The sequence below is a fragment of the Thamnophis elegans genome, chromosome 14 (genome assembly GCF_009769535.1).
Source record: "Thamnophis elegans isolate rThaEle1 chromosome 14, rThaEle1.pri, whole genome shotgun sequence".
NCBI lineage: Eukaryota > Metazoa > Chordata > Lepidosauria > Squamata > Colubridae > Thamnophis > Thamnophis elegans.
In genome coordinates, this window is record NC_045554.1 from 10,461,142 (window position 1) to 10,473,263 (window position 12,122).

The 12,122-nt window shown below is 45.3% G+C and overlaps 1 protein-coding gene across 1 annotated transcript in view; it reads right to left on the bottom strand.

Annotated features, from left to right (window-relative positions):
• Positions 1 to 11,568, bottom strand: part of LOC116517342 (netrin-3-like) — a 40,313-nt gene extending 28,745 nt beyond the window's left edge. Inside the window, exons 1-2 of the mRNA XM_032230237.1 lie at positions 11,429 to 11,568; positions 8,491 to 8,544 (exon numbers count right to left, since the gene is read on the bottom strand). The gene's annotated coding sequence lies outside the window, so the exon portion shown is untranslated. The remainder of the gene's footprint in view (positions 1 to 8,490; positions 8,545 to 11,428) is intronic.
• Between the last annotated feature and the right edge of the window lie 554 nt (positions 11,569 to 12,122).

A 12,122-nucleotide genomic window follows, 5' to 3' on the forward strand; every position in this document is an offset into this window, starting at 1 on the left:
TCTGACACACATGTCAACAAGAAACAGCAACTGGATTTGAAGAGTTGGCTAATCACTATTGGACAATGTAATTCTCGCATTTCAAGAGACTACAGGCAGCTGCTCATAATCTGCTTGGGGAACGATCCAACAAGCATTCCAGTGGTGTGTCTTGATTCCTTGGGCCTTGTTACAAATGACTCCTCATCTACAACTTCTCTGCTGATTAATTTGAGATTGTTTCTTGCTCTCATGTGCAAACAAAGCTTACTGAGAATTGAACCTCACTGTTCTGACTTGGGTTTCCCAAGAGCACGAAGCAAATTCCTTGTCCCGACAAAAAACCTTTTTATGAATTGACTGTGAATTCTGCTCATTCACCTCCAGCAAAGTCTTTCAAGGGAGGATTTACAGTCACAGACCTTATCTGGCTTGGAGAGCTGACAGGCCAATATCTGCAGAACTTGGCAAGGAGTCTCGGAGAGTCACGAACAGAGGTGGGTTGCTCCTGGTTCAGCCCGGATTGGGCAAACCGGTGGTAGCGGTGGAAGGAGGCTCTGCCCACCCACCCCCGGACGTTTCTGTACATGCGCAAAAGAAAAAAATTGGCAAGTCGCCACTGATCACGAACCAATTAAGTAATTGTCTCTGCAAACTCTACTCCCCTTTTGCTCCTCTTTTATTTCCTCTAGGAGGGATCATTCACCGTCCACCTGTGGCCTTCCTCCCAAGTCGACCCTTGTTCTTTAGCTGTTCCCTTCATCTGGCAACTCTGCGCATGTGCATGGGAACAGGCTCCAGCTGTTTGTCTGCCTCACTGATGTCTGACTCGGTAGGCAGCTGATAACTGTCAGGCGGCCCTGGCCCGCTCTCTGCCTCTGACACAGAGCCCTCATCGGAGCCTTCCCCAGACTCCAGGACTGGCCCATGTTCCTCCCCAACCTCCTCATTGTCTGAATCTGCTGCCAGATCTCCTGGCCACTGGCAGGCCACAACCCCATACCCAGGTTGGTGGGTTAAAAAGGGGAGAGGGGGAGAGAGAGAAAGAGAGAGAGAGAAAGAAGAGGGGGGGAGGACTGGCCCATGTTCCACCCCAACCTCCTCACTGTCCGAATCTGCTGCCAGATCTGTTGGCCACTGGCGGGCCACAACCCCATATCCAGGTTGGTGGGTTAAAAAGGGGAGAGGGGGAGAAGAGAGAGGGAGAAAGAGAGAGGGAGGGAGAGAGAGAAAGGAGAGAGAGAGACGGAAGGAAGGAAGAAATATTTGGGAACATTTGGCAAAAAGCAACAGGAACAAGGAGCAGGGTGTGTAGCAAAAAACCACAGATAAATCTGCCGACTACTTAGCAGACTTCCTCCGCTGAATTTACCAAAGCTCCTCACTCAGTTTGTTTTATATTTTTCCAACCAAAACTCTTGTAAGAGCCTCAGTGTACATTCTGACAAAATTTGCATGTGTTCTTTTTGGAATGTAACCTGGAAGGACGATTTACTGAAACCGATACCTCGCTTCCACCCTTTTCCTGACATATTCCTTCTTTGATGTCCCTCCTTGCGGTACCTAACAGCCCAGGCGTGGGAGGACGTGGTAGCTTTGCATGATTTTCTGCTCCACCGTCTCTCTAGATGGTCGGAAAGCTTTATAACGGCCACATTTTTAATCCCATCCCTAATGTTACAAAACAGGTGCTCAAAGCCTAAATTATAACACCCTCCCTGGAGATTGGGTCTTTATTTTTGTAGCCCAGGAGAGTTGATCCATGGCTTATCTTCACCTATATCCAGAGGTGGGTTCCTACCAGTTTGCACCAGTTCGGTAGAACCGGTTCGTCAAATCTACCGAACCGGTTAGAAGAGGTTCCACCAGAAAGCAGGCCACATCTACAGAAGAGGTTCCAAAACACACACACACACACACACACACACACACACACACACAAACACAGACAGACAGACTCACACAGAGAGAGAAAGAGAAAGAAAGAAAGAAAAGAAAAAAAAAAAGAAAGAAAAGTGAGAGAGGATTAAAGAAAAAAAGGAAAAAGGGACAGAGACACAAAAGGAAGGAGAGAGAGAGAGAGAAAGAAAGAATGAAAGAAAGAAACACATGGCCAGAAAGCCACTCCCATCAGGTCACATGGCCGGCAAGCCACTCCCACAAAGGAAGTCACACCCACAGAGTAGGTTCGAACATTTTTTGAAACCCACTACTGCCTATATCCTAATAATGCCCTTTAAGTGGCAATATACAATTGTAAGCCAAACATAAATGGACCATTCAACTTTAATCTACTGGAGAGGCATTTTTTTCAGTGCCTCTTGGTGGATATAGAAAACACCCATCATTTAAAAGTCTGAAGAAGAGAAGAAGGAAAGGGTATGTTTCATAGCTGATTCTGAACTCTACACCTTGATATCAAATTGGGGGCAATAAATGTCAACAGTCTGATTAGCGAACCCAAAAGATGCAGACACTCTTGGGATCTTTGAACTCCCAAAAGTATAACTTTATTAGATACACCATCTCAGAACTGCAGAAGCAAAACCAGCTCTGGTTTTTCCTGCACAAATGCTCACTTAGTTAAACAACAACCTTTCCCCCCATCCCTGGGTGTTCACACATTGTCCAATTATAAATAATACCTGCAATAGTGACCTGGGTGAGGTTCAGGCTCCCACAGTCCATAGACAAAATCTTATAATTTCATTCCCCACCCCGTCCCTGGCAAGTTGAAGAACGATAGAAGTTCAGAAGAAGTAATGTGATTCAGAATTTTTTATGTAAGAAGCGAGTAAAATCAGATTCTTGACCCAGAAAACAATTATTAAAACTGTGTCAAGTGCTCAGATGTTGATCATTTGACAGTGGAGATGCTAAGACTGTCATAATTGGGAGGAAAAATCATTGGTCTCTGGTTTTCAGTACTGTTGTAAATTTGAATGATTGCTAAATGAATGGTTATAAGTTGAGGACTACCTGTTTCTTCTTCCCCTGACCCTACTGTTTGAGCAACATCTGGATACATGTGAATCAAACATCAATAAAGGATAATATTTGTAGCTTAGATATAAGGTAAAGGTAAAGAATCCCCTCGCACATATGCTAGTCGTTCCCAACTCTAGGGGGTGTTTCAAAGCCAAAGAGCCATTGCTGTCTGAAGACATCTCCGTGGCTGGCAGAACTAAATGCCGAAGGTGCACGGAATGCTGTTCCCTTCCCACCAAAGGTGGTCCCTATTTTTCTACTTGCATTTTTACATGCTTTTGAACTGCTAGCTTGGCAGAAGCTGGGACAAATAACAGGAGCTCACTCCATTACACAGTGCTAGGGATTCGAACCACCGAACTGCCAACCTTTCTGATCGACAAGCTCAGTGTCTTAGCCACTGAGCCACCGCTTCCCTAGCTTAGATATACTGGAAGTCATAATACAACATCTGGAAGCAGTGGCACTTCCACAAATGGAACCCAAAGTATGTATGGCCTCCCTTATAGGGTTAGCCCTGTAAAGAGAAAAACACCAGAAGGAGATTCTTCCAACAACTGGTTCTCCAAACCAGGGGTGAAATTCAGCAGGTTCTGACAGGTTCTGGGGAACCGGTAGCGGAAATTTTGAGTAGTGCGGAGAACCGGCAAATGCCACCTCTGGCTGGTCCCAGAGTAGGGTGGGAATGGGGATTTTGCAGTATCCTCCCTCTGCCACGCCCACCAAGCCACGCCCACAGAACCGGTACTAAAAAATTTGAATTTCACCACTGCTCCAAACTGCTTAGAAAGTTAACAACTGGTTCTCCCAAATAGGTGCGAACTGGCTGAATCCCACCACTGGATTAATCTTTCCTGAAAAGGCGAAAGATTTATACCATCTGAAGAGAAACCAGAAGACCTGAAGACCTCTGCAACACTCCAAAGGAAGGAAGAAAATGCCCCTCTACGACACCCAGTCAAGATGCCATGTTTTGCAGTGTTTTAACAATGGGCATAGTTCTAATCTTTGGGGCAAGCAATATTACTGCAATCAATAAATGCCTACATAGTGGCAATTGAATTGAATTGAATTGAATTTATTGCATTTATATGCCGCCCCTTTCCCCGAAGGGGACTCAGGGCGGCTCACAATCCAAGTCAGGGAAGGGGGACACAGATAAGGGATAAAAAAGACGAACAGAACAATACACAATTTAAAAGCACACAACAGTCATACCATTCGAGAGGGGGGGCAACAGCTCTTTAGCCCCAGGACTGTCGGAACAGCCAGGTTTTAAGGGCTTTGCAGAAGGCCTGGAGGGTGGTGAGGGTTTGAATCTCCACAGGGAGCTCGTTCCAAAGGGTCGGAGCAGCCACAGAGAAGGCTCTCCTCCGGGTAGTCGCCAGTCGGCATTGGCCAGCGGATGGAATTCGGAGGAGGCCTAATCTGTGGGATCTAATCGGTCTATTGGAGGCAATTGGCAGCAGGCAGTCTCTCAAGTACCCAGGTCCAATGCCATGAAGGGCTTTATAAGTGACGACTAGCGCCTTGAAGCATATCCGAAGACCAATAGGCAGCCAGTGCAGCTCGCGGAGGATAGGTGTTACGTGGGTGAACCGAGGCGCACCCACTCGCTCGCGTGGCTGCATTCTGGACAAGCTGAAGTCTCCGAATGCTCTTCAAGGGCTGCCCCATGTAGAGCACATTGCAGTAGTAATTCTTGAGCATCATTCTACTGCTGGTCCTTATTAGCATGTGTTTTCACCTAAGGTTCTTCTATTGAAGAATTACTCTGTAATTCTTTTGCAGAAAACGGCACAAGTGTTTGTGTTTAAATTGTGCATGGGTTTTCCCTGAGAACCTGTATGTTTGCACTTGTCTGTCCCCTCGTGCATGAGAAGATACGATGGGGATTAAGAGCATTCGAGGCCTCAGAAAGCTAACATGTAGCTGTCACCAAAAGCATGCTTCTTTGTGAAACATTTTGTATGTGCGAAAGAAGGACCAGGAGAGGCATGATAGCAGGGTTCCAATATCTCAGGGGCTGCCGCGAAGAGGGGATCAAACTATTCCCCAAAGCACCAGAAGGCAAGACAAGAAGCAATGAATGGAAACTAATCAAGGAGAGAAGCAACTTAGAACAAAGGAGAAATTTCCTGAAAAGACTGGACAGCCACTTTTCTGGAATGGTATAAGTTCCCAAAAGGGCGTGCACAGAAGCAATAGCATGCATGTACATGCCCACACATATAATGCAATACCCCCCCCGCACATGCGTGCATAATACCCCTCCATGCTGCATCCCACACATGCATGCAGGCCTCACGGAAGCCTCCAGACTTCCGTTGGGCCCGTTTTTCGCCATCCCCAGACTTTGGAGGTTTTCCTGAAGCTTGGGGAGGGTGAAAACAGCCTCCTCTGGTGCTCCGGAAGGCCGAGAATCAGCTGGCCAGTGCGTGCATGTGTGCTGCAGCTGACATAGGACAATGCCTCACATGCCCTCAAGTATGGCTCCGTGTGGCAGATGTGACACGCGTGCCATCGGTTCGCCATCAACGGGTATAGGGTGTCCTGCTCAAGCAGAGGTTAGACTAGAAAACCTCCAAAGTCCCTTCCAACTCTGTTATTGCATTCTATGTTTTTGCCTCTGCCAAGTTTCAGAGACCAAGAGTTTCTCTGCTGCCTGGTATTAAGGGAATTTGCTGACTGGGTTTTTTTTCCCCCCTTTGGAAGAAAATCGGAAAGAAAGAAAACAATCTATGGACGCTTTATTGAGTTCTTTGGTCATTTTCCAAAAATAAAGAGGATTTAAAACATTGTTTTACATTGACGGGGGAAAAAAATAGTGGAGAGAAACCTGGCCATTTTCATCCTTCCAGACAAACCTGGTGATAGATTTAGTTTTAGCATGGAAATTTCAGCAGATTTCTATGGAGGGGAACCAACAGAAAATATCTGCTGAGCATTGATTGGGTGGGATGATGGATTGAGAGAACAGCAACATGAGGGAGGTTGGGTGTCTACGGACAGTAGGTCATTATCGCCCAAGAGTTGGCCCAACTTCAGTGGCAAAACTGTAGCACAATTGTGGATTTCCAGGAAAAAACAAAGAAACGGGGGCGAAATTCCACACCCCCAAACTGTACAACCGTCCTCCAGTTCTGTTATCTCTATTAATTGTGTGCAACATGAAGAAATACCACGGAGCCCATCCTGAACAACAGTTGCACTCTACGTCACCCCACAACTAAACATTGTGGGATTCCTTCTGCCTGCAGAAACTGTAAGTAAGACGTGGTAAGGGAAGGAGTGGCAGAAGCTGGGGATGGAGTTAAAAGAGGGATCAGTCTAGGATTTCTATGTAGTCACAAGTGAGCAAAATTCAACCCCTTTGAATTCTGTTGACCCTTGTCTAACAGAAGGTGCTAACCAAGGATGGGCTTCAAAAATTTCAGCAATTGGTTGTCTGCCTAGTTGCTGGGTTGGTGTGGCCATGGTGAGCGTGGCCATGGTGGGCATGGCCTAGTTGGCCTCATGCACCACGGGGTGAGGGAGGTGCATTTTTGCCTTCCCCAGGCTTGGGAGACTTTCCTTGAGCCTCTGGGAGGGTGAAAACTGCCTCCCCGACCTCCGGAGACCTTCTGGAGGTCGGAAACAGATCCATTTTTGGCCTTCCAAAACTTCTGGGAGGCCTGTTTTCCCCCCTCCCTGAGCCTCCACACAGGCCCTGCACTTACCTCGCATCCAAAATGGACCACATGGAGACTTCTGGGAGAAGTGGAGTGGAAGGCGCCAGCCAAGGTGGGATTTGGAGGTTCTCCAAACCAGCCATAACGTTAGCTATGGGTTCTCTTGAACCCAGGCGAACTCATAGCAGCCCACCCCTGGTGCTAAACCTTAGCTGAGAAGATTCCAGTGTGTAGGCATAAGTAACAATAAATCCATTTAATTGGACCTTCACATGTGGACCTGAAGTTTTGCACATGACATCCAATTCCTATCAACTTCTACTCTACCCTACTTTTGAGGAGATTCCATGCTTCTCTTCCGATTTCCTATCATTCTCACATTCTCAATCCTCTCGGCATTATCTTCTCTCCAGCTCAGTTTTGGGAAGGGAGAGCTTCCTAAACCCTTTCCATATGTCTTTACAAAACCTGGAGTTTCCTGAACTTGGTGGCTTCTCCCACCTTCATCTGTGTGGTGCAATTTTATAGACTGGAACCTGTTTTTGGAAGAATAGGTTTGCCATTGGTAGAATACAATAATTCCCTCATTCTGTTTCTGTTCCTCGCTATACGTGCATTCCATTCCTTTGGAATGTTAAAGAAGGGAATTTCTAAAATTAATTCCAGAATTGAACATGCATACTTTCTTAAGTTCTTGCATCTTTTCCCCCTTGGTTCCCGAAAGAGCATATGTGATTGACAAAACACATGTAAACAAGTGAAATCTAAATGTGATTATTCACACAATTTTCTTCAGGAGTTTTGGGCCTGCAGACTTCTTTGCCTGCATAATTGTACCAAGACCTTGGTGAAACTGCACTTGAAAGAAATCTCAATGCGCAGTCCCACAAAAATGTTCTTTTTGTAATGTTTCATGAATGTGTAAATTCCTGCCGGTAACCTAAGGGTGGGAAGTTTCAAGTTACCTCCATTCCATGCCAGTTTTACATCTGGGCCCATCTGTCCTGTACAATGCTTTCTAGAACATGTTATGAATTAGGCTGGTTCTATCCAACATCTTCACCAGTGACACAAAAAATGTTGGAAGGGGCAACCCCCCCCCCAAAAAAAACCTTCCACAAACACAAATGGAAGGAATGGAAAGTTTCAACAAGTCATGAAAAAGCTGCATATAAATCATGTATGAACTTGGGAAGAACAATGAAATCATCCATGGATGTTGATAAAGATTCTCAAACATCCAGGTATAGTTGAATCGTTGCGCCTGGGCTAATTTTTTGTTAGAAATTCTATTTATATATAGCACCACAGAGCAAACAAAGAACATAGTCACCATGTGCTTTACTGCTCAACTGTTTAAATGTAACAGGGAACTCTGCTTGGAACAAAAGAGCATAGAGCATATAGATCCAAACTTGTAAACGCTGCCATCTACTGGCTGAATTCTGCTGTGGTTGTGTCATAAAAGAATTCCAACATTTTTATTGTTAGTTTGAGAGATGTTTTGCTGCCTGTCCAGGCAGCCTCATCAGTCAGAGTAAAGAGTTAGAGAAAGAGTTGTTGGAATGTACCAACTCCTGTGACACCAACCTCAGGGGTTTCCTCTCCATAGTGTATTGCAATATATTGACAAAGATTCTCAATCATCCAGTTGCAACGATTTAACCTTCAAACAACTTCATCCTTCATCCATTGTTGGTTAACATGCCATCAAAGGGCTACCAACTCTTGGTGACCATATCTTCCCCGGGACAAAGGAGGAAGATTTAAGGAAAAGGTTGAAAGAAATGGAATTCAGAAGTATAGTGGCTCAGAATATGGTACTCAAATATGCAATTCAATGATTACTTACCTGTTGGTTCCTCAGTGCTGGTAACCACCGATGTTGGGTTGACAACAGGGATTTCTGGGGGGGGGGAAAGTGAAAAGCTTTCTTAGTTGACTTGAGTTTTCTGTTCTGACCGAGGCACCCTGAGAGCATGAAGAAAACTCCTGGTCCCGACAAAACCTCATTTTATTAATTGACTGTGAATTCTGCTCATTCACATCCAGCAAAGTCTTTCAAGGGAGGATTTACAGTCACAGACCTTATCTGGCTTGGAGAGGCTGACAGACTGATCTCTGCAGAACTTGGCAAGGAGTCTCGGAGAGTCACAAACCAATTAAGCGAACTAATCGTCTCCTGCAAATTCCACTCCCCTTTCTCTCCTCTTTTTTTCCTCTGGCAGGGGCCATTCATCCTCCACTTGTGGCCTTACTTCCACGTCAACCTGTTCTTTAGCTGTTCCCTTTGGCAACTGTGCATGCACACATAAGGAACAGGCTCCAGCTGTTCGTCTGCCCCATGATCTCCGACTCTGAAGGCAGCTGATAACTGTCAGACGGTTCTGGCCCCCCTCTGCCTTTGACACAGAGCCCTCATCCGAGCCTTCCCCAGACTCCAGGACTGGCCCAGGTTCCTCCCCAACCTCCTCATTGTCTGAATCTGCTGCCAGCTCTGCTGGCCACTGGCAGGCCACAATATTTCTTCCAAAATTTACATGAAAGTTAACCCCAAATTTTATAAACCACAGACTGTTTTTTTTACATTTAAAAGACAATGATTTAACAGCAGCAGATGTCTGGCAGGTGGACTCCACTTTACTAATTTGCAATCCCAGTGGCTGGATTCATACAACAAACTACCAGTTAAAGACCCCATGACTATATTTTGACAATATTCTAATCACGGTTAGTTTGATTTTTAAAAAAAACTTAATGTCAAACTTAGGTTTTGGAGAGGGCTTTAGCCAGTGGTTGGTTTCTAATTTTTTACTACCGGTTTGCTTGTGTTCGTGTGTGTACGTGTGCACACTGCTTCTGTGCATGCGCAGAAGTGTCTGGGCAAGTGGACAGAGCATCCTGTTGCTGCTACTACTGGTTCACCCAATCCGGGCTGAACCGGGCTCAACCCACCTCTGGCTTTAGCTAATTTCATTGGTGAATGCGTGGTTCATTCTGAAAATCTGGAAAATGAGTTAATTCGAACACTGAGTTAATTTGCTGCGTGACACTGATAAAAAAGAATATTTGTAGATTTTCTGAAAAGCCCTAAAACTGTGATTTTTGTCAGCAGATCAGGAATGCAGAGACATCCCATCAAGTAGTTGATTTGATTGTGTTGTTGTTGCCATGGGGAGGGTAGATAGGTTGTTTTATATATATTTTTGGATTTTTAAATGTTGAAAGTCTGAAATCTCCTATGTGTGAGTCGAGTGGCCACCTAAATTTGTTTCAGACATCAATTAATCAATAATAAATCACATTCTTTGCTCCTTCAAGGATAGAAAAGTTTATTTTTTCCTTCCAAGCGTGGCATGAAAAACATGCAGAATATATACCAGCACTAGAAAAGTACATCTTCCTTCCCCTGTCCTTACCACTTTCTGTAGAGAGACAATCGAGAGCATCCTGTCATATTGCATTACAGTCTTGTTTGGAAGCATTACTGCTTCAGACAGGGAGGCAATGCAGAGAGTGGTGAGGACAGTAGAAAAGATTATTGGTACTTTGCTTCCTTCTGTCCAGGATATGGCACGTAAGCGATACTCGACCAGGGTTTACAGTATCATCTGGGATGCTACACATTCTTTCATGACCTGTTTTCCTTCTTACCTTCTGGGAGAGAGCTTCGTAATATCTGAAGCAGAACATCCAAATTCATACTTTCGTTCCATATAGCATCAACCTTGTGAACTTTCAAGTTTCCTCTTTCTGTTATGTAGTCAAAATGGACAGTGATTGATATGTATATGTATATATATAAATGTATTGTTGTTGTTAGTTGCGAAGTCGTGTCCAACCCATTGTGACCCTATGGACAATGTTCCTCCAGGCCTTCCTGTCCTCTACCATCCTCTGGAGTCCATTCAAGGTCACGCTGACTGCTTCAGTGACCCCATCCAGACACCACTTTCTCTGTCGTCCCCTCCATTGTTCCCAGCATGAAGCTCTTCTCCAGGGAGTCCTTCCTTCTCATTAGGTGACCAAAGTCTTTGAGTTTCCTCTTCAGGATCTGGCCTTCTAAAGAGCATTCAGGGTTGATCTCCTCTAAGACTGACCGGTTAGATCACTTTGCAGTCCAAAAGACTCACAGGAGTCTTCTCCAGCACCAGAGTTCAAAGACCTCCTTTCTTTGGAGGCCTCAGTCTTCCTTATGGTCCAAATTTCACAGCCATACATTGTATGTATTTATAAATGTATGTATACATAAATGTATATGGGTGCATCTATCTGTCTGTCTGTATGTCATATATGTGTGTAGCATGCAGTGGTGGGTTCCAGATACCGTTCCAACTGGTATGGTTGGAACGGACCCAGTGGCATCCACATGGATGGATGCATGCAGCGCGTGCATACATGTGTGCACAGTGCACACATGCATTTTAGCGCCTTCGTGAGCCTCCACGACACTCTCTGCTTAGCGGAGCGTCTCGCAGGCACTGTATGTGCCATGCGCTGCCCGGAAGTGCCAAAGACTTAAAAGACCGGTAAGGAGCTCAGGCAAGTGGGTGGGCCCTCCGGCACTGTACCAGAATGGCATCCGGTGCTCCAGGCAGGCTCTGGTACACCCGTACCAGGGCGTACCACCTGCAACCCAGCACTGGTAGCATGTGTATATGGGTGTTATATATATGTATGGGTAGATGTATACTTTCTTTTGGGAGCAGGCAACAGGATTTCACTTTTCATGTGGGCCAGTGAGCACACAGTAACAAAAATGACAATAAAGTTTAGCTTATCTTACTCACTAATGCAGGGAGCTACAGGCGAGCGACTCTGTTGGAAGCCTTTGGCACAACGATTACATGTTAAGCCGGTGACACCATCTTTGCACGGACACTGCCCGGTGGTTTGATTGCAGGTTTTTCCAGCTGCGCCGACCGGATGGCAGTCACATGCTGAAAAGTAAGAGGGGAGGGGGAGAAAGAAAGGGGAAGACCTTAAAACTAGAAATTGCAAGGGTCTCTTTCTCTATCTCTCTCTTTCTCTCTCTCTCTTTCTCTTCTCTCTCTCTTTCTCTCTCACTCCTCTTTTTCTTTCTCTTCTCTCATTCTTCTCTCTCTCTTTCCTCTTTTTTTCTCTTTCTCTCCTCTCTTTCTCTCTGTCTGTGTCTCTCTCTCTCTCTTTCTATGTCTCTCTTTTTTCTCTCTCTCTCATTCTTTCTCTCTCTTTCTCTCTTTCTCTCTCTTCTCTCTTCTCTCTTCTCTTCTCTTTCTCTCTCTCATTCTTTTTCTCTTTTCTCTTTTTCTGTCTGTCTGTCTCTTTTCTCTCTCTCTCGCTCGCTCTCTCTCTCTCTCCCTCTCTCTCTTTCTTTCTTTCTGTCTGTCTGTCTCTCATTTTCTCTCTCTTTTTCTCTTTCTCTTTTCTCTCTTCTCTCTTTCTCTCTCTCTTTCTCTTCTCTCTCTCTCTCTCTCTCTCTCTCTCACACACACACACTCTTCA